Here is a 23680-nt window from a genome sequence, read left to right on the forward strand (position 1 = left end):
AGTGCCCAGGCATTGTTAGTGCTGGCAAATTGACCACGTAGCCCCCTGGTTTTGCTCATGTGGGCTGCTGGACTTCTCCTTGGTGCGCTTTCTCCTCCCTCTGTGTGGAGGCAGAAGTGTTTCTGACTAGATGAGAGAGAATGAGCAGAAGCTCACGTTGGGCTCTGCGCTTAGGGCAAGCAGCCTGTGGAGGAGGCCTACGGATGAGAAGGAAGGAGCGCATAGCTGCTGTCCCTCTCTGCCTGCTAGCAGCCTGCAGCCATCTCGCTTCCAGCAGCGGGGCAGCTGCTGTTGGCCAGCTGAAGGCAGTTAGGGATGGAGTACGCAGCCAGAGGAGATCCAGGAGCAGGTGGCTGTTGCTCCTGGCCACCTGTCTAAGGAATGCTTTCTGGTGCTGCCCTGAAGCCATGCAGGCACTGGTTTGCCCTAGGCATGGGATTCCACACAACACTCAAGGCCATCCCTGTGGGGAGAAGGGAACTGGGCGTTCTGGAGCCTACCTTACTATGCTCCTGCCTGTCCTTGCCTGGGGGTGACTTCATCTGGTAATTAACCTCAAGTTTCTACAGACTTCTCCATTTGCCATCCCTCTGCTGGCGAGGCCAGTTGGAGTCTGTTGTAATGACACAGGCTATAATAAAACTTTGTGTTTCTAAGCACATGTACTGTGTCACTACTGCTAAGCTCTTCATCAATATTGAAGACCCACTTGTTAGTTTTCATATCTATTGCTTTTCATTATCCTTTTTTTAGAAAGGGGACAAGGAAAAAGTTGTTTCCCACCAGCTGTCAGGGCAGCACAGCAGGCAAGTAGTGAAGATCCCATTAGCCTGTATGTTTTCCAGCAGCCCACCCTCTGAACCTCACCAGAATCGGAGGAATGCCAAAGATAACTAGTCCTGTCCACAGGAAAGTAGAAGGAGTTTTTTTAAGCTTGTTTTTTGTAGACCATTGAACAGCTATCAGGTATGATTAGGTTTTTGTGTTTACTGCAGTGAGCTAGCATTTAAATCACAAAGCTATAACTGAGGGCTTGCTATCACTAGAATGGTCTGATCTTTATTATGATTTCTTGAGCAGTAAACTATTGAGATCTCACCTGGTGTTGACTCACCGCATATGATAATTACATTTACTCAATAGTTTCCATACTTCACAACTACTGGGTTAGAGTGTGGCTGAATCTTTGTGAGCATTTCTGTAATTTTTTTTTAATTGATTAGTGAAAGTTGATGTGGGTGTAGGGAGATGTTGCAGACTTTTCTTGCATACAGAGATGATTTCTAACAGTAGCTAATGGAACTTTTAATGCCAACTTCTTTGTCGGTGATATCTTTCTGCTCATGAAAGGACTTGCAGTAGGACAGCGCTTTCTTGTGTCATGCCATCTTTGCTGGGTAGAAAACAGGCTGGATACTTGAGAAGGTGAGTCGATGTTTATGTATCAGCTCCTAAAATGGAAAGGAAGGGCACGAACTGGTCAGTGACAATGCAGATGATAGGCTATACAGCTTTGTCCCATCACAATTGGTTTTTTGCTTCTGCCTTGGGAAGACTTCCATCCTTCTGGATGGCAGCTTTTGTCAGTTTCTATGTCTGCTGGGGGCACTGAAGAGCACCGAGACTACGGTAAACACGATTTGGCTCCCGAGCGCTCATAATCAGGCTTACTTGTGCTGAGACAGAGATTGCTCTATTGCAGTGCCAGGCCTCTAGCAATACCAACTGTTAAATAATAAACAGGCCCTGCTTCTTGGCAGCGCCTGCCTGCCCTGCTGCCCTCGCCAAACGCTGTGCTTGTTTCTGGGCCTACCTGCCCACCTGCCTCCTGAAGCGCAGCCCTGGCGTTCGGTGTAGGTGGAAGCGGTGCAGAGACATCAGTCTGTGTCTAATCTGCTTACTTTATTATTCTTCTAGGACCTCGGGTGATACAGCAAACATGCAGTGCTTTGGCAGCACTAACAATGGCTTTGCTGCCATTCTAGATAATATTACAGACTTTACCTGATGCATGGGATGTTTTTCTTCTCTCTGTTCATCTGCCTGTTCTTTAAGTTGTTGTTTTTTTGTGTGTTTTTTTGGGGGGGGGGGGAGGGGGGGGGGGTGGAAGGGGGGGAAGGGCGAAATGGAATATTAGGGCTGCTGGGAAGGACTAATTGCTCCTTAATCAGCTTTGTTTTTTCCTGTGAATCAAAAATAAAGTGGCTTGTTCTCCTGGTGACAGAACGGTGTTTATCATCTTACTACATTGAAAAGTATTACCTAACCCTTTTCCTGTTCTTTATGATTAGAACGGGCACTGGAATGAAGAACTTTTATTTTTTTTTTCCTTTGTGAATTAAGGGATTCCATTGTGAAAAACAAGTCTGCCAGTGGGGGAGAAAAAAATATTGCATCCAACAAGCCCGTATTCTTCTGTTTTGGGGATTTTTGTAGTTTTCCTTTAATTTTGTTCTTACTGTGTACATGGTGCACGTGGAAGATGGTATGTCCTATTTTATGCAGAGGAGAAGTTTGAGAGCTTGGAGATAAGTTAAGAAAAATATTATGATATTGTGAAGAGGAAGAGATTATATTGCAGAGTTAAAATATAACTGCATGAATAGATTAGAATGTACATATTAATTTCCCCTTCGTTCTCTAAAACCTTGAGTGGAACACAAGCCAGAATTTTCACTTGGTGGGATAATGATATATTTTTTTTAAATCCATATATGAATGAATTTTAAACATAATCTTATTTTTCCCTCATATAATTAAAAATTGCTACATTTTCAGTCAGCTGAAAACTTTTTATGTTTTTGCACATGTAGCCCATCTCTGAAGGAATTTTCTGAACTGTAGATTAACCATGGCATGGATGCTGAGGAAAAAAATTCCTTTTTTTTTTTTTTTCCCCCCAACAAATTTTCACTATGAAAACTAGTATTTCCTGAAAGTCTGGAGGGAATTCTATCATATGATTTCCTGTCAGCTCCATTTGAAACTCCACCCTCCTATGGTAATTGTGGCAGGTGGCAAATAGAGGGAAGCAAATGTAATTAGTAACCAGACCTGGGAGCATTGCCCTGTCACTGGGTTTTCCTAGCAGCGCATTGCTTTGCCATTACACGTCTCAGAACTCTTCAAAGCCTTTGCATTATCTGTGTTGAGTTTAAAATAAATGCATGAGGGTAAGGTCTGTGGATCACTGATGCTAATCTCTCTTAAAATATGGAATGCTTTATATCCATATTGATTATGGATATTGAAAATGGATATCTATAACTAGAGATGTGTATAATAGGTAAATAAATATGACTGTCAAAGGTCAATCACTGAGTCATGTTAAATGCTATAGGATAAGGTGGAAAAACTCAAGCTTAATGGAATTTTCAAAATGCCTAAATGTCTTACTGTGATACATTTGAGCATTTCTGATTTTTTTTTTAATTATTATTATATGTGTGTTTATTTGTTTTTAATAATCCCTAGAGCATTTGGCTGTTTGATGTGATCTGTGTTGAGACTTCAGCAAAGTCTCGTACTATGTGTCATTTACTTGAGTAGGAGCAGGTCTTTACGGACGGTCATTTGATTTATTCTTAATGGGTATAAGTTGGAGTTCGGTGCTTCTGAACGTCTTTGGAATATGGGAGAAAAAGTAGGTAATGAAATTCTTGGTTGAGCTTTTTTTTTCTGAAATGTGTAAAATTTGCATAGTTTGAGACTTCTTTTTTTTTGTAAGAATGTTGAAGCAATGCCAACAGATAATTTTTAGGAGGCTAAATCAGGGCAGCTACAGGTATGCAGGGAGAGGCACTCAGGAGATTAATGAAGCGCCTTTGCAGCTGCTATTGTAGAAGCTGGAAACCTTGTTTCATTAAGCAGAAAAATAAACTACAGAAACAGAAGACTCCCTCTCCTTCTTTCTGAAAGTGTTTCCTTTCTTAAAATGCACATTTTACTCCAGTGGGAAGAGTCTTTTCTTACTGCTGACACACTCCTTAAATCATATTGTTTTCAGGCAGTAGATAAGAGTGAGTGGATGAGTGACATTTGCTGGTAACTGTAACTAAAACATAGTTTTAGTGACATAAAAAAAAAACTATTGCATTTATGAGCTGAACCATTTACTGCAGGTAGAAGGGAAAATTCAAAACTGGAGTTAGCAACAGAACCTCTCTTATTTCTTGCACTGCCTGTAGCTGTCCCATCTTAGGATGGGATTTATTTAAAAAATGTATTTCATCCAAAGAGGCGCCTGCTGAGTAACTGGTCAAGAGAATTGCTTCTACTAAATACAGGCTGCAGGGAGCTGTAGGAGAGGTTCAGTAGGTGGTGCTGTTCCCTTGAAGCCAGTTCTGATGCTGGGCCTGGAAGAATGTACAAGGGGTGCATATTCCAAAGATCCAGCCTTCAGGTAGAACCTGAAAAGCTAGCAATTTATTGCCGTAAAAACCTTGCTTATGCTTTTTGTTAGCTGTAGTCGTGTTGGAGGCATATTTAAACTTTTGGGAGAATGGGGATGGGAAATAACAGTACAGGATAAAATGCAGTGCTATCTGATATGTACTTGAACTTGGAGCTTGAAGAAAGTTTCAAGGTCCATGAGTTCTAGGAGTTGTAACTGGAAGAGGAGGGAAAAAGAAAAGGAAACAAAAAAAGAAAGAAAGGTTGAGTGTAACAAACCGGTGACTATGAACTGAGAGATTTTTCGTAGTTGTGTGGAAAGCATTCTTTCAGGTTGCACTGGATTTGGCCAAGAACAAGACAGGGTTGAATCTAGAAGCAGACCCAGTGAGAAAAGCAAACATTCCAGAGCTAGGAGTTGTTTGACTGTGAACTCTCAGCGATGGCTTTTCACTGAGCTATGTGCTAGTGGAATAAATAACAAAGAAAGCAGTGCATTTTTCAGAAGATATGACCAGTATATTTCCAAGCTGTCTCCAGGTATTAGAATTCTTTCTCTCAGAAATCTTCAGAATTATCGAAACTGGTGGCACAGTGCTGGATGTATGCATATCTTCTGTGATAGTACCCTTTGTTAAGGTTGTTCAGAAAGAATGTTCTAATTAGTTTTGGAGGTAACATAAAATGTAACACCAGAAACTTACTTTTATATGGTTCGAGGTTAGAAAGGACCATTGGATCATCTGTTTTGACATTTTCTGTGTCACAAGCTGTTATTTTTGCCCAGTCATCCCTATTTTGAACATGTTTATGCAGAGACAGCATCTCTCCGTCTTGAAGCTATCAGGAGGTTAAAGCTCCTCCCTTCCATTGGTAATTTTGTTCCAGTGGCTAATTCTTTTGCTGTTTAAAAATGTGGGATTCGTTTCTGGTTTGATTTGAGTTTTCTTTCTTTCTTTCTTTCTTGGCGTCACGTTCCAGACTTTGGTTCTTGTTATGCCTTTCTTCACCCGATTGAAGATCCCTTCAGAAAACAATGCAAAAAAGAAAAGTAAGAATGCCTTCCCAAGCTTACCCACTACCTCCTGTTTATGCCTCCAGGGATTGCGTTAGCTGTGTTCGCCACACTGCACTGGGTGTTCTTCTGCAGTTGTTTACTTGCTGTGACCTCGAACTCTTTTTCAGAATCACTCTTTTCCAGGATGTCCCCACACCCAATCCTGTAGATACAACATTCTCCTTTTTCTTTAGCGTGTGCCATGCTAAATAGCGTTTCAATTGAAGGAACTGCACTTTGTGCAAATGACTGATTGTTCACACCCACAGGTGCCCTCTTCTCCTGATCTTTTATCAGTCTACCTGTTTTTGCGTCACCTGGAAATTTTTATCAGCAGCGCTTTTATAGCTTACGAATCATTGCTTTAAAATGCTGGATAATGTTGGGGGTTATTACACTTTAACCTGAATCTTACTCTGGATTCCTCTCGTTGAAGATTAAGTAACATTTCCTCTGAGGGTTTCCATTAGCTGTTAAGCCATTCAACATGTGCTTTTGTTGACATAGATGGGAATGCTATGCAGTTGGTGCTAAGTTAAGTGCTTATAGAACTGGAAAGGGTATTACATGTATACCTCTATGTTCAGTAAATGTATGTGCTTAACAGAAAATGAAATCAGGTTTGTAACTTCCATGTGGCTGTGAATAAAATGCACTAGCCCTGGTGACCTCAGACAGAATGGGGAAGGTCTCCAAATGGAACTTTAAGAAGTCCCACATGCATTTTAGTGGATTACAGAGTTAACACTGGATCTGAATTGTTCTTGTATCTTACATAGAGCATATGTATATGCTCTGTGGGCATTGACGCTGTACTCCCACAGTCTTCTCTTGTTTGTACTAAAGCTCAAAGTAAAGCTTGATTTTCCTCAGCTGGTCTCCTCCTTTCATTTTTTAAAGTTGACAGGCTGAACCTAGAGGGGAAATCCTCAAAGTACAGCAGAATTGTAGGTATGATGAGATGACAATGAAGAAGCTGTGCTGTTGTGGATGTGGGAGGTTGATGACTCCTATAAACATCTCAGTGTTTCTTTCTGATAGCTCAAGACGTGATTTTTTTTTTCTCTATGAGCTCTTAAGATATTTTGCACATTAAACAAAAACATCTGCCTTTTTTTTCAGTCTCCAGATGACAAATATTGAAGGGCTCTGCAAGCAAGACAGGGGTGATTGCAGTTGCTTCTGCCTAGTACATAGAACTTTGTCAGATATGGATGGATGAGAGTTGTGTGGATAGATATATTTTAATTGCATGTAAAATGAATGTGTGGATTTTATTTTGTCCCTAGAGCACGTAGAATTCACCAAAATTTGGCTGTAATGGATTGCAGGGGGAAAAAGGAGGGGAAAAAAAAAAAGAATTAGAGTATACAAGAGTGACCTAATTAAAAAATTAAATTTGAAAAAGCAGACTAATGGCTTGTAGCTATGGGATAATGGAATTTGGGACACCGGTGACTACACTTCATCCTAATCTTGCATTTAATTGGCAACAGACCTGTTTATGCTTTATTATGGAAGGACTTTGTGATCAACATACCTTTGTTACGTGACACATTCTTTTTATGAAGCTATTGAGAAAAAAGAAAAAAAAAAAAGGGATTTTTATGTCCAGGGCTAAGATTTTCACTTGGATCTATTTGTATTTTATTCTGAGGGAAATTAACTCTGACTTAAAAGTTATTTTAAGAAAAAATTGCCTCCCTCAAAAGGTGCATACTTGCTATCAAATACTTAAGCTTCTTCCCGTTTGAAGTACAACCAAATGAGGAGCAATATTTCTAATGAACATTGTGTGGTAAGTTAATGTTATTCCTTGTAAAAATATTTAGGGTTGAAACTGTTTCTTCCTGCGTAGAGCAAGAGATTGTTTTGTTTTTTCTTTTTTTAATCTAACCCTTTGGACATTACTATGATACAAATAATTTAATTAGCAACATGCATGGGTTGGAGAAGTTGAAACTGAACTTAAGTGATTTCTGTGTTGTAATGACAGATAAAATTCATGAGTCCCAAGCTCGCTCTCAGCTTGACAACTAAGCAAAGTAACTGGAGTGTTACTTCACGTAGCAGCCGTGAACTGAAACTCTTTCAGGAGATGATTCCTTTACAAGGCAGAGCTTAATGATAAACCATTTGAAACAGGTTTTTTGTTGTTTTTTTTTTTTTTTTTTTTTTTTTGAATTACTGTATTTTTTTCACTCTCTAATTTATTACCATTTTCTCATTCTTCTTGATGAAAGTGGCGTTATATGTCTTAGCAGTTCATCTGTAAATTCAGTCCGTAAGCCCCTCCACCTTAAAAGTTCCTATTAGATTTGGTGTGATACCATGTGCCTTGGGGAGCCTGAATGATTTATTAAAATCCCCACCCTTCATCCCCTTCCAAATACGACAGTCAGAATTCAAAGTGAGAATAATTACAGCTATGCAGTTACAGCCGTTCTGAAAGACAGGGTAATATGAAGACTCCAGAGGAAATGTTAACAATTCTAATAGTTTTTCATGAAAGACAGAGAGACACTGTCAAACCAGAGGTTTAAACAAAGAATAGGTTGTTAAAAATAAAGTATAAAAAAGACTTAAAGGCCATCAAGGGCCAGCTGAGCTGTAATACTGAGCGTAAGCATCCCAAATACTCCTTGTCTAAAACACTGATATCTTGCTAGCAAAAAAAGACATGTCTATTATCTGCCCCACTAGATAAGTCATAGGGGACAGCGAGGAAAGAAATAAATCTTTCACTACCTCTCTCTGAAATACTAAATTAAGGTTAGTGGCCGCGTTTGACAAAGGAAAAGTGTTCTGTCTGTGTTGCATGTAGTGAGCTGTTGGTACGGCTGCTGCATTTACACAAACCGAATGGCACGCTATTGACCGTCATCTTTTTCTTTCCTTTTTTTTTTATCCTCGTTTTGAATAATGCATGAAAAAAAATGATCACTTCATAATGCCACAAACTCGCAGCAGGCAAAACTAATTCTACACTATATGAAAACAGATTTTATTTATTTAAGAGTAATATTTAAAGAGAACAACAACTTTTTTTTGACACCAGCTGCTGGGAAATAAATAGAATATTTTATGACAGAAAAAAAAAAATCTGAATGTGTTAAAAGCTGTTCCCAAGAGATGGATTGGAAAAATAAAACATAGAAATTGGGCAGATAAATTTACACTTATCGGCCACTGATGTAATTGGAATCCTTAAGAGAGTGAAGGATAGTTTTCAGGAGAAAAGGAAAGTTAGGAGGAATGGCAGGTTGCACAGGAGACAGTTTTTGAATGGCTGGTCTCCATGTGCCACTCAGGTGTCAGCCCTTTTCTGTCCTCCAGACCAGATGTATTATTTCAAGATGTTTTATTTCAAGTTACATAACGAGCCAGCCTCTTTTCTTTTCTTTTCTTTTTTATTTTTTTTGGTCTATTTTTTCCATATCTGACCTCCAGTTGTAAGTGGGAGGAAACTTCGAAGGGCTGGGATACAAGGTAAAGCTGCAGCTTTCTTTTCCTTGAGGTAGATTGCGAGTGCTTCAAGAAGTATTCTGGAGGAGGACATAAAAAAAACAAAAAAAAGGGGGGGGGAAATATTTGTTCTTGGCACCACGTGCTGCTTTTCCCCTCTGTGTAATCCTGTAACTGGAGCTGGCTTGGGGATGGAATGGGTTCCTTGGGCTTAATGCAGTGTGCATGAAAGTCCAAGGATCTGTCCTCCTGTGGCGAAAGGAGGAGGGGATGGGAAGCAGGAGAAAGCCTGTGCCATTGTTGTAGCTGAAAAGCATTGGGAACAAATGCCATCAGAATATAAATGCTGTTTATTGCATTTTCGTTTAAAATTGTTTAACCTAAAAACTCTTAGTGACAGAGGGAATGTAAATCTGAGGCTGAGAGCCTGAGTCACCAGCAGAAGTTTATTATTGCTCCTGATAACAGCTGAATTCCAGCCTTCCTGTGTGCTATAAAATGGGGCACTTTTGTCTGTTAATGGCGCCATGTGCACTGTGCTATCCTTATGGGTTTGTCAGCTGTTCAACTCCGAGCCCCTCTTGCCATGGCTTTGTAACTCGACTGTTAAAACTGTACTATGGGATGACACTTGGCATGTGAGAGGAGATCTCAGCAAGTTATGCTGAAAGTTAGGCTGTCCTCATGCAGCTTTGTGATGTTCAGACACAGCGGGTGTGGGTATGGCTCCATTCAAGAGGCAAGAAGGAGCGAGGGCTGTGCCCAGTGTTCTGGGGCCTTGGTGGAAAATGGTGTGTGATGTGCTGAGTGGCCTTATTGGGAGGACTGCCAGATGCCTCTCAACACTCTCGCATTCATCTCAGGTTAAAGTTATATAATTCGTCTGTTCTCATTTGTGCTACTTTTATGCATAAAGAGGTCTAACAAGCCCTTTCTTTGCGTTGGTTTTAATGGGTTAAGTGCACTTAAGTTGTTTTGCTGCAACTCAGGATTTAAATACCATTCCCCTTAATTAGTTAATTTTGTATAGAGCTTGGGCAGTATAAAGTGCTCAAAGTATACGAAGTATATTGTTATTTAATACTGCTAGTAAAATTTTCCAAGAGGTGGATTTCAAGGCTGTAACATAGTTGTAACCACTGGGTGATCATACTAATGTGACCTTTGCTCTAACCCAATGTAGTTTGGTACAAAGAGTGCTGTAATCATGTGAAGAGCACTGTTTGGCAGTTTTGTGTGTTCCACTTCATCAAGGTATGTGGATCAGCAATTTATTTTCTTTATTTATTTTTGACAGAGTGTTGATTTTCAAATTATTCAGAAGCTTTTATGGGGTTTCCATCTTGAGAATAATGCCATCAGGTTATTTTTTGACTTTCTAACTGGTCAAGGTGATCAAAGAGTACCTTTACTTTACTACTGGAAACTGCTGAAAACCCTTTAAACAAAGCAAGAAAATAGTGTTAACAGGTTTATGTAGCTTTATAAGTAGATAGGTCCAACCCCGACATATAAAGTTGTTCTGGGAAAATCAACCATTCTGTACGTCAGATTCAAAAGTGTGGGCAAAAGATTTACAAGAAAAAAAGGTCTGTTCAGGATACAACAAGAGGCAAAGGATAAAAGCCATCATTAGTGGGTTAAAATTCAAATCCTGAGCTGTGTGAAAAAATGGTGCATGTCTTTCACTGTAATGAATAAATACAAATGTCTGTTTGAAAGAAAATTTGTCCATGCTTTGCACATTCAATTTTGTATGTATTTTTCAGTACTTGTTCGTTTGGGCATTTCATGCCTTGCTTCAATGCAGTGATTAAAGAATGGCACTAGAAGTGAAATTTGTCCAGTGAAACAAATTATTGTCTTATGCAGTCACAACTTGGAAATAACTCTGGATTTTCATACAGATTTCAGTGTCCTGGTTTTGCACTACATACACCTAGGATCAAAATGTGGCCAGCAACCTAAAATCAGGGAGTTTAACTTTGTGTTGCAAGGTAACAGTTCATTGGCTTAGACATTCTTTTGCAGAGGTCATCGGATCTGTCTATCCTTGCCTACAAAAAAAAATCTTAAAATCCCCCATTCTTGATACATGACTGTCATAGCTAATGATGATTATCTCAGGGAAAACAGTTAAAGATGGTCACATGGGGATTTGCTACCAAATATTTAAATGTCGTACTGCAGCAGAGATAGAAAATCCATGTAGCAAATGAGCAAGGAGGCTGAGTTCCATCATCTGGAACTAACTTTTTGCTAAACTTTATATGAATTTAGGCACTGTTAGCAGAGCATGTTAAGGTTAAGGGGGTGCATAACCGATAGAGTTCTGCTCGATCAGTCTTTGAGGTCTCAGTTTAAAAAGCATCATTAACTCAGTGTTACCTTTCAGTGCCATTCTAAAATCTTTCATTTTAGACGAGAGGCCTGTGTGCAGAATTTAAGAGGCTTATTCTCTTACACAGAAATAATGCTGCTAAGCTGCTAGAAATCTCAGCAGCTTAATATAAATGTTCAAATAAAAAGTTAGTATTTTAACTGTATAACCTTCAAATATAATTAATAATGAAATCCTAAGCAGGAGCCTAGGGAAAAGCATTTGGATTCTTTCTATTTGTGGAATAGGTGCAGGTCTCTAGTGTGCAGTTGAAAATAGGGACTAAATATGAGCTGATGATTTCGGAAATCACTGTGTGCTGCTGAATGCAGAGTTGGGAAATAAAGTAGAACACAGGAGAAAATGAAAACAGAAAGGCCTGGGCCACCAACTTCATACTCAAAATTCCAAACTTTTGTACCAGTTGGAAGTACTCAAATGCTTTTAGCCTCAGGATTAAATTGTGTTATTGTGCCAGCGCAGGAGCCAGTTATTTTATTTGTCTTCATACCCCTACCAGTGCCACCCAAATAGCCGTTATTGTACAATTATGGGAAACAAAAATCACAGTAAGAGGGTGTGTCGTGACACCTGTTGCACTACCCTGATAATACTTCTGTCACAGAAAGATGCTTTGCAGAAAAACTGCCTCCCAGAGCAAGAAGGTGTTGCTGGGAGCTGATCCAAAGGTCGTGGTCAGATTTTAACTCGGAAAAGGCAGAAGGAAACCATCAGCTAATCAAGGCCCTTTTCAGAAGTGGCATGTGTTCTTCAGTACAGTCAGAATATGATTTCTCTTTTGGCAGTTGCTGGATTTGGAGTCTGTGAACCGCTTTCACACTTGAAGAATGCATGAGAGGGCCACCAGTTTGCCTCTTGATATTGGTACTTAAGCTCTGCTTCAGTGTTAGTTATGAACAGAAACTAGTTGATCATGTGCCAAAACTTTGGCCTCAGTAACGAAATAAGCAGAGAGGAAAACTGTCTGCGGGTACTTTAAGCATAAAGGATGTCTGAACTGTACTCTTCCAAAGTGCAGGTGGAAAAGGCAGATGCCCTCGAAATGACAGGTTATTTTCATTTTATTTTATTTTCCAGCTCTTTAGACTGCTTGCAGCACATCCTGCAGGCAGGATTAAGGTATAAATGAGGGTCAACTTGTGGGTTACTGCACTGAAATCTCTGGAGTCACATGATTGTAAAAAAGATGTGAGTGGAAAATGAAGTTCTGTGTATTCAGTAATCAGTGTTTACATGTTGCTGTCACACTATGAGACCTGAGGTATTGTAGTTATTTCCTAGATAGGTTGCCATTTTGATGAGAGCTTCTGGAGAAGTGATGGTATTTGCTAATAGAGCAATCATTCCACTTGTTGGAAAAGAAAAATATTTATAGACTTTTCATAAAGACAAATATCTGAAATGGCTGATGGTGCATTCAGGTTGCTATATAGTCCTGAGATCTTCTAAGCAGCCTTCCCAAACGATGGTGATATCCAAGTGTGCCTTATGCAACTAACATGTTGTTACTCTTTGATTTTTGAAACTAGTAGCTGACCACTGTGAAGCTATAGAAACTGAAATAAACATCCAATTGTTTTTTCTCCTTAATCCAGATTCAGAATAATGTCCTTGAAATTTTAAGATGCTAGCAGATAAAAATCCTGGATATCTATAATGCTAGCAGATTACCCTCACAATGTATTTAAGAGTTTCATTTGAGAACTTTCCTTAGCAAATTTGTTAAAGCTCATAGGGCATGCAGATTGTTCATCTTGGCCAAAATCAGATCTGGAATGCAGCTTGAGCCTTCTGACCTATTTAGCTGTTGATGAAAAGCAGAAGACTATTTATTTATTTATCTATTTATTGTCAATATGGTGCTTCTTGGTGATGTATTCTCTCCCACCTCAGGGAGACTTCTACTCAGAAACTTTTTTTTTTTTTAATCGAGACTGCAGAAGGTGGCAGAGGAAAATAAAGCTTTTTCAAGAATTTGCAAGAAATAATTTGTTCAATGAGCACAGGAATTCATGAATCTACCAGTCTGCTACTGGTTAGTGTTGCGATTGAGTGACTGGCTGTTTAAGAAGTTAAGAGCTGTCACTGAAGCATTTTTTTGGTGTATTTGAGCTGTTTCTAAACCCATTTCTGTGCTGCTTCAGCTGTGAACTGGTACTAACCTGTACTGCAGTTCTTGTCTTGGGAAATTTGTACTGTTTCTTTCTACCTGTTTGTTGTTGTTGTTTTCCTTTAATGAAGCCTGTAGGACTGTAGCTTTCTTTATTCAGGGTTATACTCCTCTAGCATATTTGGTTGAAATTGGTAAATGTATTTAAGGTATTACTAGGAACAAGATATTTCCAAACAGGACACATTTTTAGCCTTAAGGAAGCCAAGAGAAAAAAAACTGATAACATAGATGGATATCCTTAGTTATTGCAGCTTTAACCAATGATTTGCTCTATGACCTTTGGCAACCACTATTCTCTTTATGCTTCGTAAAAGATGATTGATTGAATTGATCTGCTCATGGGATGAGGGCCATTTTCAGATTCCTGACTGAGGATATCAGGGTTCTTTGTTGCCAAATAATGAGGAGGTAGAAGGTAATGATAAACAGGCTGTCAGTATTTTCTTAAAATATGCTAAGATATATCTTGATAATGAGTCATACTGAACGGTTTGAGCGGGTTCTTCTGGTTCAGTAACGCAGATGAAAATGTTTCCTGAATTAAAGAGAGCTTGGAGTATGGGCTGAACAGTCTGAAGAAAGGAGACCTAAGGGCTGTTGCAGATTTTGAGAGGTTTACTTGAACATTAGCTTCCCATTAATAAAAACATCTTCCAGAAATAAGGAGAGATTTAATTCATTATGTGCTAGCTATGACTTATTGCCAATTGAAACTCACCATAAGAGAAACAGCCTATGTAAGTTTACTTCCTTGGGATATAGTGGGGTGTTTTTTATGATTTTTCTTTTTTTTCCTTACATTGACATATCTGAAAAATAAAGCATCAAGAGCATCAAAGCATCCTTTTCATTCCTTTCACCTATTTGTAAGGTATTCTAGAGCCAATTCTTTCTGTGTCCCTTTTTTAAAAATTAATTTTATTATTATTGATAATGAGATGCAGCATGGGATCAGTGTAGTGAGAAGTTGTGTGTCAGCATTAGATATAGCAAGCTCAGTTTCTCCTCAGGTTTTTACTGCCCAGACTATTGTTTCCACTCTATTTCTACAACCTGTAAATTACTTGTTGAAACTGATCCACTGTAGGGCTTGCCTTACAGCTGATAGTTTAAGGAGAGGAGGGGATCTCAGCAACTTGCCCTGCTTCCCTGAAGCACGTGCCTGTGGCAAGGATTGGAACATTGCTGTGATGAGAGTGTTAGGAAGACTGGTAAATCAGGACAATTTAAAGCTTAAAAGCAAATCTTGGACACTGACATTCATCAACAATGCATATGGGCAATGGTTAGTTTTCAGTTATTATAGACTATCACTAGATATTCCAACAATTGGTTCTTAACTGTATTCTACATTAACCACAAGTGTGCAGTACCACATAGTTCCTTGTGGTTGGTTGTCCTGCAGCCCCAAGTGGTCTTAGTCAGCAAGGCTGAGGGCATCAAAGCTAAGAGCCCTTTCATGAGGGAAGTGGCTTCTTCATTCCTCATCTTCGCTTGCTCTTCCTTGAGGATTCTATGCTTCTCAGCCCTCTTCCCACCCAAAAGGGCTCCCAACATTACCTTATTTTTAGGGCTAGCACTCTCCCTCTCTAGATTAATTTTCTTGATCACTCTGATTCCAGCAGATATCTTTCCTGCCTGCTGTGTGTCATTTTTCTTATCTTACCGATTTTAGTATCCTTCACGTGTTTGGCTGTAACCTCTTTTCTGCAACCATAACGCAAGTATTTGGCCTGTCATAGTTACATCTTACCTACATAGAGGTGCCTAGCTGTATTACAAAATACTTGTGCGCTGTGCCCAGTTTCCCTTGTTGGTGTTATGGTCTTATGAAATACTTGTATGATTATTTCAGTGACTGATTCCAGTGTACTTAGTCTGAGTTCAAGGCAAGCAAATATTTATATCCAGCCCAGCATACTTCTAATTTAGGTGTGCAACAGCCTCTCCTTTGGCTTTCCCAAAAGGCAGAGCTTTCCGCTTCAGGCATGCCCTTTCATGGTATTTGTTTGATTCCTTCATGATGGTGTGGAATTCATCTTCATTGATTCCTCTCAGTACAGAACAGTGGCAGGACAGTGAGAATAACATGTAGAGTTCTGCATAGAAGATGACTTACTGTTCATGGCTTTTATGAGGCCATTGTGTAACCTCCCAGAGCTCATAGTGATTCTGATTAACTGAGTTTGTTATCCAAGATAAAAGGTCACAGGTATAATTGCTCATGCAGTGCTCAATTTCTGTATGAGCAGCAGGTATGAAGCTGAGCATTTGATATATCATGAATTTCACATTCCTTGATTATGCAATGAAAGGGCTGGTGCTTTCAGAATTTGTTGTAGTGCTTTGTAAAAAGAAGATAGTGTTTTGTTCACTTTGTTATTTTCTGGTTTTGTTGTTGCTGTTCTGTGGTCTGGAAAGTGGAGATGAAGGTGCTTCCCCTACAGGGCTCTGTGACGCGACCCAACTTTTGCCCAGTTGCTACTTGCCATGTATGCTTTTCTGTACTCTCTGATCCCCACTACTCTGGGGAGCGAATATCAGCCAGTAAGCATACTGCAAGAAATCTCTGGGGTTGTCAATTGGAAGATACACTTGACCATGCCACATTACATTTAATGAACTTTGTTGTTGTTGCTGGGTTTTTTTATTCAGCTCAAGACCCTGCTTTATTTTTACCAAGTTAATAACAGAAGGCTAACTTGCCCCATTTGTCAAATGATGGCAGTTGGACTAGATGTACTTGGAGGTCTTTTCCATCCTTGGTTGGATACTGAAGTGTTACAACGATCAAGTTAGGATGTCTCCAAAAGTAAGGTATGAGGTCTTGGCATGGGTAGCCTTTTCTTGCAGTGAGGAAAAATAGAACGATGCTTGTCTGAGCATGTCTATGGAAAGCAGCAGGGTGGGTAGGTGGGTGTGACAGGTGAGTTCACTACTGTGTGGTTCTCATAGTATTGCCTACACATTGTCAGTGTGCCATGATGCCTTTCTTAAATACAGAATGTAGTAAGAGGTGGTTAAAAGCTATAGAAGTTTCAGTTTGTAAAGGATCCCAGACTGTATTTAAATGTCTTTGCATGGTTGTTTGTCGTAGGCCAAGCAGAAAAAAACCTGCTGTTTTGGTTCTCAGTGTACATCCCAATTGGCTTGACATTATGTAACATAATGAAGAACCGTGCTGCTTGATTGCAAGAAGAGATCCGCAGTGATGATTCACTTCATTGTATTGCTTCTCTTCACCCATGGCTCTAAACCTGAAATGTATTGTTTTAGCTTTTGATCTTCCATTAATGGCACTGGTATTTTAGGGTGAGTGATTGTAACAGTTATCTGTAGGTGTTTCCCTGTCTGTAGCACTATTTTAATTCTCCTCGGATAGATGTGAGCTCTGTTTGAGATCTCTGCACTTTAATCTTCTTTTGAGAGAGTTTGGTATGATGAGAAAAGAAAGATCAGATTGTCATTCTCCTCAAAATTCTTTGTCCACTCTGGCTTATCTGCCTGTCTCTCCATCAAGTAATGACTGTGACAGAATAATTTTTATTTCACTAAAGGAGCTCATGAGATCCTTAAATGAGATGAGACACCATTTCAATTCCATACTGAAAGTTCTATTGTTTCTCTTATCAAGATGTGTCTTTTTTCTGAGTATTTCTTGAGAACTTTCAGAAACTTAGCAAACATTATTGTGAACTCCTGGAAGAGAAAAAAGCAGTTTCCTGTTTAATGCTTCCAACTACAAAATTTAATATAATTGACCCATGTTCTGTTTCCAGCAACTCAGAAGTTGTCCACATACCTTTTAAGAAAATTGCATCACAGCATTCAAAATGTAAGGATACAACAGAGATATAAAATAAGGAATCATTTTTAAAAGTTTTTACTTAAGGAAACTATTTCGGCATTGTAAGTTCAACTGTGACTTTCAAGTTGCCAGTTGCATGAAATCTGCATTAAATGAATAGCAAAATTTATGTTTGGTATAGGCCATATGCATCAGAGATGTGTACAAGCATGTGAAAAGAAAAAGGAGCACATGCATTTCCTTTATGTATTGTATATAATATGTGTAAATAACAACAACAAAAAAATGTAGAAGTCTAATTTCTTTTTGCTTTTCTTCTTCCCCCATCCCTGCTGTACTAAGTCTTTTCTGCTTCTTCTTTTTTTCTTCTTTACAATATATTGCAGAAAATGAAAAAGACACACATTTTAATTTTTAGTGTTGTAGAATATCTTTAAGATTCTTTCCACTTTAGTATTTCTGGCTTCTGGCTTTCAAACAATTGCCATTTTACCTGAAAGGGCAACGTGTTTACAGACTGTATGTGAAATCACTTTTGAAGGTAATGTGTTTCCTGAATACCTCTATTTTTAGCACAGTGATGGCTCAAAGCTAAGAACCCTTCCCAATTGGCATTGTACTTGTGGGAACTTAAAGATAGGGTTGTTAATTTTTTTTCCTGATACGAACACGTTTTAATGTGGGAGCCATGGTAGGAAATCTGAGACAATCTTCCTCTTATTCGTTGCTGTGAGGCTTTGCTTCCCTCCAGGTTGGATTTGTGTGGTCCTCTGTTTGAGATCCAACCACAACTAATTTCAGTGCAAAGTTAAATGCTGAGTGCATTTTTGGTTGTCTTCTCACTACCTCAAATGCAGTTTAGCAACTCGGAATAAGGTGAACCAAAGCATTGTGACTAACCAGTTTTCTGCAGGCCATCAGCAGGAGTCCACCAGTGGTACATGAATTAGCAAGCTTCTCTGTGAGAAATGGTGGTAGTGCATTAACCTTTTGAAGTGTACTACAAGTTAACACTAACCTGGAACATTTATTTAGTGTTTTACTAAATATAACGAAACAGATTTAATGGGCTAATATGTTTAAGTGGCCTCGGTACCAATTTACTGAATGCAGTGGGATTTTCTACAGCATACAGAGGTATGTTATATACAGAGGTATATTCTGTACACATTTACTTTGTAGAACTTCCTCCTTTTGGACTTTATGTGGCTTAGAACAAAGATGAAACAACTTTCTTCCTGTAATTCATCAATACAGTTATTTAGAGGGATCTTTAATTGTCTCCTTGGGTGTCAGGCCCTTGCTGTACTGGCTCTTTTTGTTAATACAGACTTCCATTCACTGAAGGCAGAGACAGCTAGTTACCTATAGTTCTGGGCTTTTTTGTATCATGACTTAGGAGATGCTAAGTTCCTCTTTTGCCCAAACATGCACTCCAAGCATAAATAGGAAATATAAAGCTATTAACTTTGTAGAGCACTGTTAAAAAATAAAAGCTTAAACTGGAAGACAGAAATGTGTGAGGGAAAGTCTCATGTCAGAGGATTGCTATAGAGGACCTGGCAGCTTGATTCCTGTTCTGCTCCAGCATCTCTCAGTCTGCTGAGGGAATCCTGTAGCTGTAATCATTGTATTTGTTCATGGGAAAAGAGTGTTTCAAAACTGTTTCAAGGTTCAGGGAAAAAAGGCTGAATATGTTTGGAAATTTCTGCCTAGTCATTGTACAAACTGATTATAGAAACATTAAATGTAGTTGAAAACAAGCCCCCATTCAGCTGACATTATATAATACCGTATCTTATGTGACACTCTTTAGTAAACACAGATGCATAATAAGAATGTATAGTTGTATACAATTCTTAAACTCTTGTTCTTTCTCTTACAACTATTTCTCCCAAATTTGGATTCTTTTTACATTTGTTTTTTTCTGCTTCCATATGCAACAACAATCTTTAAAGAGATAGCCACAGTGTGGAACAACATTAGGAGTTTTGTTTCCTGGTAAGCTCAATATATTTTTTGCAAGCACGTTTACTGTGAAAGGTAACAGTTCAGGTTTAGTTCCTTATGCGTTGCTGCTATCTTTGGGGGAAAGAGTGTGTAGTGCTCGTATACATCATTTCAAGTAGAGTTCCTCAGCAAAAAGAACTAGAAGGGAAGCAACTATTCCATGATAGACCCACTTCCCTCATGTAATATTTGTAGAGAACATGTTTTGGGAATACTGAGATCTTTGGGAAAGTGGAGCAGCGGGGAGGAGAAAGCTTTTTGGTCTTCCAAGCAGATTACTTGCAAGTTCCACTTAGTAAGTGCAGATACATTTCAGAGTTGTGATGATGAAATGTTTTGGAAAATCTCTGGTTTTATTCCCTTTAAGGTATAGTGAAGAACTGAAGAGTTTAGTTGTACAGTATATAAATGCTTCTTCTTTTTTTTTTTTTCTTTTTTTAATTTGTGAATGTTATTTTCACTGTCTTAGTAACTGGCCCTGAAATATTTTCTCTGGGCTTAGTGGCAATGCAAAGGCATTAGATCAAGAATGTTCCAAGATTCAGACTGGCTGGTATTTGCTTATATCACTGCAACTGAATGTTACCAGTTTTAAAATGCTTTTTTTGTTGTTCAGGAAATTTTAAAACAGCTTTGATTTCAAACATGAAACTTGGCAAATGAGTGACCCATCATGTGTTTTAATCACTTCGGGTATTTTGGAAAAGACTTGGAAATATTCAGTTATTAGTTGATTAGAAATCTAGTTGCCAATTGTATATTTGAACTTTTCTTCCTCCTTACCTGATGCAACACTGAAAGATAATTAGCATATGGTCTTGTAGTCCTTTCCCCAGTGTTAATGTTAACATGATGGAATTCAATTTTGCACTTTGCTATACAAGGGATTTTTATTTTTTTATTTTTTTACTGTTGAAAAACGTTTTAGATCGATTTCAATTCTGTCGTTTTGTTGACCACCAGGGGGGTGCATTTGATTTCATCTGTTTTATTTAAACAGATTCTAGAACTGGTTGAATACCCAAACTTTTTCTAACGATAATGATTTCCTGCCTATTGGGGGTGGGTGGGTTTTTTGTTTTGGAGGTTGTTGTTAGTTTTATTTTGTTTTATTATTATTATTATTATTATTATTATTTTTATCTTCTTTGATGCAAATGGAGCCAGAATGAATTGTCATCTTGGAACTTTGAATAATTCGATCATTGCAGAAACCCTGCTATTCTGAGCTCATACATAGCATATACTCTTTATCATATGTATTTGGTAATAAATATTGCATTAGATATAAGTGCATGCATGCTATAGTCCCTGGAATAATTACAAAGGTAATTTGTATTGCACCAGCCCAACAGGATGCTTTGAATCCATTCCTGCAGCATATATAAATATACTTTGCCCCTAGAAAAAAGTATACATTCTTTTTACAAATACAGTTTAAACTCATTTAGTAATTATGCTGACGATTTAATAGTTGTTTTTGTAGGATGTGGTTTGCTTTACATGAAACTTATTTGTTGTTTTTACTAATAGTGAAAGTAAATGGAAGGCATTTTTCCGTTCTTTCAAATATTATTTCCTGTTCAGATGGAATGATCAGTTTGAATTGTTGCTGATATGGTTTTTTTACTGTATTGTTTCAAGAGAAAAAAATGAGATTGAGCTTTACCAAATCATAATGCAGGAGCTAACTTTTCTTGAACTTTTTTATAGTCTCAGCTTGCTCTCATTTTCATTTCTCATAGGATGATATCTGATTAAGCAAGTATTATGTGTGTTGACTACACTGGGACATACCTGAAAGCTCACAGTGGTGTTACATTAAGGGTTCAAGCAGCAGGTTTTGTGATGCAGTCTGAAGGTCTCAAAGTCCCTTGGTGTTAAATTTCCAAAATTCTGGAGGTGAATGAAACTGGGGAGAGGTCAGAAGCATTGTTCCTATAACTTTGAATTTTAATAGAGTGTACTATAAGATATTGTTCAGTATCCTCCTTAGGCCTTGAGTTTAATATGGCAGTTGCAAAAACTGAAATGATGTGAATTTTCTCGGCATAGTTTGTGTCTGACATTGTGCAAAATGAAGCTGGTTTTGGACTTCAGGTCAACAGCCTACTGACAAAAGTACGTAATGTGCCTAAGTAAAAGCTTGCATTGATTTTTGTTTGTACACATGATAGGATAAACTTACTCTGTGCATAATCTGGAAGAGTCCTGATACTATTAGTGTTGCACCTGCTTGTGAATTGAAGTGAATTCCTCACTTCACTTTCTATTACCTGTACTTTCCAGTAAAAGATAACATGTCCCACCTTACATGTCGAAATCCTAAGATATTTCCAAGATGCTTGGTCGGAAGTTCCAAGGAGGTTCTACAGATGCATTGCTTGCTGTTGCTACTCTGGAGGGTAACAGAAGGATAGTGCCACTTCTCATTCTCTCCAGCATCAAGGAGAACTACAAATTCAGGTCTCTGTTGCTACCTCTGCCCTCCTTGTCCTTTTCTCTTTTTTGAGGATTGTCCCACCTTCATTCAAAGTCCCTGTGCAGCAAAGGAGGGGGAATGGAAGCTCTGCAGATGGGTTACAAGAGGTGGATTCTTACAGGGCAGGTAGGGCAGCTGTTTGAGGGAAGAAGGAGGATTATTAAATTCTGAGAGAAGAACAAAGGACCCAAAAACATAGGTGATGGGATGCTGAAAATGAGCCAAGCTGAAGGATGCAGTCTGATGACATCAGATTGTCTGATAATGGACCATTAAAGAGAAGTTGAGAGTGGGAATCAACAGTTTTCCAAAGTTTCTTAGAGTGGAAAACATACAAGCTCTACTCATTCAATTTGCTTTTGTTGCTTCAGGAAGGATGACATAACAGAAAAATAACAGAAGTTAGTTTGCCCTCATTCTTGGAGCAGCACAAATAATTTGGAGCTGTGTTATCTATGCAAGGGAAAGGAACACTCCTGCATTACTAAGAGACAAAAGATATAGTGAACTACATGCCTTGCTGCTATTATGGAGTTTGTCCTACAAATATTCAACTGGCACCTTTAATTGCTCAATTCTTAGAGATATTACAAATTCAGAAAGAAGGATTATCACTTTGATCTGTCATATGCCCTATGGAAAGAAAAACCACATGACAGTACACGTACATTTCATCTCAGTATAATGCCTTTCATCCAAGATCTTGCCCTTAAAACGGATAAGGGTCAGACTGAACTTCTTCAAGGCAAGTCACTGATGGAAGCAAAGGGGAGAGGAAGTTACCCATTACGCAGCAAGTACTGTGTGCACACGGTGTCTCAGTGGGGACAGCTCAGTGTTGCACCTTATACCACAGATCAGCAATGAAAAGGCTTTGACTGTTCAGGGGGATGGAAATTCAAGATGACAATTGAAGAAGTACCATGTTTACAAAGAAGAATTTAAGGACATTCTATGTGATTACTTTAAGCTTTAAATTTTAATCATTAGAACTAATATCCCTACTGTAAGAAAAGAAGCTAAATGATCTTGCTTGTCCACAGTGGCTGCAGCTTGGTTTTTAGTTTGCTTTGTAAGGGAATAAGTTTTGCAACTAAACCAAAGTAATGTGACACAGTCATATATTCACATAATGAAAACTTTTTATTTCTGACTTTAAAACCAAATTTTATGTGAGTATTCAATAACGTTTTTGAATGTTAAGATACATGAATACTGCATTGCTCTGGCCAGTGCAAATCTTCATTATTTGGACCTTACAATTTTGATCATTAAAACCCCTTCACACTGGACATACATCTTATTTCTGAATTATCCATTTTGAATGCTGTCAACCTTTACATTCTTATTTTTCTGTTTCTTAATGAATCTGTTTAAGGATAATAATCCTAGCCTCATTGCAAGGCGTCAGAGTAGGTTCTTCTTTCTGTTCTTATCTAATACCATTGATTAATAACTCATTGCTTCCTATCTGTCAGACAGTTCTTATCCACCTCATTGTATTATTATCCAGACCATAATTCTCTAGTCTCTCTATGAGCTTCCTGTGTGGTACTGTGTCAAAGGCCTTGCTAAAATCCAAACAAATTATATCCGCCACATTTCCTTTATCCGCCCAGTTTGTCACTGCACTGAAATACCTATCACAATGAAACATTTATTGATGTAAGTTTCTGTGTTAAACCAGAATAAATGTGAAGGTTCTGCTGTGATTATATGATAGAGCCTGCTTCTTAACAGGTATTATCATTTTATGCACTAAAGATAATTTGAGCCAAGGGAGACGACACCATTCAACAGGAGCAGTGAGGCTGTGCAGATCAAAGCATTATGAACCTTGAAAAGAACTGGGGGAAGCTTATACGCTACAATAACTTGCAATGGGTATAAGC

At 38.5% G+C, this 23680-nt stretch overlaps 1 protein-coding gene across 26 annotated transcripts in view; it reads left to right on the forward strand.

The window, feature by feature from the left end:
* The window catches only part of ZBTB20 (zinc finger and BTB domain containing 20), a 468885-nt gene that overhangs the window by 107907 nt on the left and 337298 nt on the right, over positions 1-23680 (forward strand). The window contains exon 4 of one of the 26 annotated variants that reach the window (XM_048958148.1): positions 10098-10168. The exons of the other annotated variants lie outside the window; for them this stretch is intronic. The gene's annotated coding sequence lies outside the window, so the exon portion shown is untranslated. The remainder of the gene's footprint in view (positions 1-10097; positions 10169-23680) is intronic. 26 annotated transcript variants of the gene reach the window in all.

The sequence above is a fragment of the Lagopus muta genome, chromosome 1, assembly GCF_023343835.1.
Source record: "Lagopus muta isolate bLagMut1 chromosome 1, bLagMut1 primary, whole genome shotgun sequence".
Classification (NCBI taxonomy): Eukaryota; Metazoa; Chordata; class Aves; order Galliformes; family Phasianidae; genus Lagopus; species Lagopus muta.